The 3,265-nt window shown below is 35.2% G+C and overlaps 1 protein-coding gene and 1 long non-coding RNA gene across 2 annotated transcripts in view; one reads left to right on the top strand and one right to left on the bottom strand.

The window, feature by feature from the left end:
- Positions 1-3,265, bottom strand: part of LOC102763202 — an 84,412-nt gene that overhangs the window by 339 nt on the left and 80,808 nt on the right. The window lies entirely within an intron of this gene.
- The window catches only part of TRIM13 (tripartite motif containing 13), a 34,567-nt gene that overhangs the window by 21,041 nt on the left and 10,261 nt on the right, over positions 1-3,265 (top strand). The gene's annotated exons all lie outside the window — the stretch shown is intronic.

Here is a 3,265-nt window from a genome sequence, read left to right as displayed (position 1 = left end):
AGGTAAACAGCAATACATTTCTCTACATTAAAAAAATAAAAATAAAGAAAAACTCCCATTTTCTTTAGGCCCAGAACCTTTTAAAATTGCGTAAGATGTACCCTCATGGGTGACTTTTGTCTTTAAATATTTTATCAAACCTAAAAAAAAAAAGATTCCAGATTTGGAAATTCTTTATGTGGCAATTACCTGAAATGTGTTATAACCCAGACGTTTATTTTGCAGTGGAAAAGGGAGGCTTCAGCAGCATTTTGCTTTTTTATAAGGTTTTTTTCCTTCTACGCCATGCTGCTAGAGCTTGTACAACAGAGCTTGAATTTTCTGACTATATAATAGGTATTTTAAAAGCAGAATTTTATTTACATAGGCACGCCCTTTGGTAGAATTTGATGTAGCTGTTGATGAACAGGCTGTACTTACCTTGCACAATGAGAAGATACATTTCTTCAGGCTTTCCCATCTTTCTCTAAAAATACCATCCTTTTTTGCACCAGCTGATGTACTAAACCTCCCTGCTAAGTCTTTCCGTAACGTACCAGATTATTCTCTTCATTTTCTACATTTATGATAGGTTGGTTACCTTGCCTTACTTCTGCTACAGCTTTTGTTCAGATATGCCCATTTCCATGATATTGTTTTGTAGCTGTTATCCTATGTAATACTTTCTATGTTCTCCCTTGAAATTACAGTTTAAGAGTCCAGCTCTATTTTAGGAACATTCTTGGGTAATACACTCATGCTCGAACATAATGCTTTAAATGTATTTACAGTGTTTGTAAACATATGTAATTAAACTTCTATTTTTATATAGTTTAGCAGTTTACAAGATTGTCACTTAATCTTTCCAAGAACATTATGGAGATACTATAAAAATCCTTACTCTGTGAAGGGTAAAACAGGTAGTTAAACCAGAGGTAGGGAAGCTTTTTTCTGCCAAGGGACATTTGGATATTTATAACATCATTCGTGGGCCATACAAAAATTATCAGTTTAAAATTAGCTTGTTATATTTGGTCAAACATTTAATTAACCCACCCCTAATGCCTTGGCAGGACCAGACCAAATGATTTTTCTGGCCTTATATGGCTCCCGGGCCAGATGTTCCCCACCCCTGATAAACCTAGGTATTTAGAAGCAGGTTCAATGTTCTTTCCCCTTTGCTGGGAAATCTGTTACAACCTAAATTGTAAAAGTCATAGAATTTTATAAGGGCTTTAAAGAGCCCATGATTAAACTTCTCCATTTTATTAATGAGGGTACTAAATTCTTGACCTACTTCTTGGATAGTTCTAAGATGTAAGAATTGGAAAACTTGGATCCTGTGCTGAGCTTGCTGAGTATGATTGAGAAATCTGGGGATGGGGGGGAAAGGAGGTATTCCTTTTTTCACTTTGTTTAGTTAGATGATCTCTAAGGTGTTTTTAATCTCAGTACTTCTATTTTATTCCTTCCCCATAACATTTATATTTCCTATATATATCTGTAATACACAGATACATACTAATATTAACTGCCTTAAACTGTTTTATATTTTAAACTTGGATAGATATGGTAAAGTATACCGTGTTTTTTTATCAAGCTCTATAAAAGTATGGCTCTGTTGTAAGGTCAGGAACTGTATGGAGAGGTGGGGCACTCCCATCTCTTTGGTTAGAGTTCATAAAGTGGTGTACCCTTTCTAGAGGGAATTTTGGCAGTCTTTTCAAGAGTCTTAAAAATGTTCCTAATCTTTGAGCCACCCAACAATACACTTAAAGGAATTGTCTAAGGAAATAATCAGAGCTATGTACGAAGCCTTTTCTACAGATGTGCATTTAAGTGTTGTAATACCAGAAAAATAACCAATAAGAGCATATTCATAGCGTGTTCTTACACTAGCATGTTTTAGAAGGATATATAATGATGGGAGAAATGCATATGATGAAATAAGAGAAAAATTTGTGTTATGCTACCAGTTTTGTTAATATGTGTGTGTGTACAAACACACAAGATTGGAAGAAATATGCCAAAATAATACTAGAAGAAATGTACCAAAATAATAATAGCGGTTATTTCTTGCTAATTTAATTATGAATGATTGTCTCCTGTATTTTAAGAAAGACATAAAAGCTAATTGCATGGTGGTACATCTGCACAATGGAATACTATGCTGCTGTAAAAAAAGGAATTCTTACCATTTGCAACAGCATGGATGGAACTGGAGAGCATTATGCTAAGTGAAATAAGCCAGTCAATGAAAGAAAAATACCACATGATCTCACTCATTTATGGATAATAAAGACCATTATAAACTGATGAACAAAAATAGATACAGAGGCAAAGCAGCATCGAACAGACTGTCAAACTACGGCGGGAAGGCTGGGAGGGTTGGGGGCGAGGGAGGTAAGAGATCAACCGAAGGACTTGTATGCATGCATATAAGCATAACCAATGGACACAAGACACTGGAGGCCAGGGGAGGCCGGGGGAAGGTCAAGGGGGAAAAAAAAGGAGACATATGTACTACTCTTTGCAATATTTTAAGCAATAAAACAAAAAAATAGAAATAAAAATAAATAAATGAGAGGGAAAAAAGCTAATTGCATGGATAGACTCTCCAAATTTCAGTATGGTGTCAACTTTCTATGTCTTTTTTATAAGGCATTAATCATACCGTTAGAGCAGGGCTGTGGAATGGCCTGCCCATGGGCCACATGGCCCATGAAATCATTTGGTCTGGCCCTGCCAAGTTATTATGAGTAAGTTAATTAAATGTTTGACCAAATATAACAGGCTAATTTTTAAGTTGACAATTCTGTATGGCCTGTGAATGATGTTATAAATATCCAAATGACCCTTGGCAGAAAAAGGTCCCAACCCTGTTTTAGAGTAACAGTATCTTTGTAAATGTGCTATATTTTTGGATTAGGGCAAGAATTGACTTTTGATTTGTATTTAATCTTTACAAATATTAGAAGGTTGGACTATCCATTTTTGTTATTCATAAAAGACACTGCCATTGTCACTACTTTGGGCTGGTACTAGATAACTAGAATAGCACTAGGATAGATTGCTATACCCACCTCTTACAAATACAAGTGAACTTTGACATACAGAATAGTTATATTCAAGTTAAGCCTTCTATAAAGCAAATTCCTATACCATGAACTCTTTTTTCCCCCCATTTTAAGATATGTTTTTATTGATTTCAGAGAGAAGAAGGGAGAGGGAGAGAGAGAGAAACATCAATGATGAGAAAGAATCATTGATTGACTGCCGTTTGCAT

This window comes from Myotis davidii, unplaced genomic scaffold, assembly GCF_000327345.1.
Source record: "Myotis davidii unplaced genomic scaffold, ASM32734v1 scaffold577, whole genome shotgun sequence".
Taxonomy (NCBI): domain Eukaryota; kingdom Metazoa; phylum Chordata; class Mammalia; order Chiroptera; family Vespertilionidae; genus Myotis; species Myotis davidii.
Note: the sequence above shows the minus strand (reverse complement) of the source record. Positions and strands in the feature narration are given on the sequence as shown.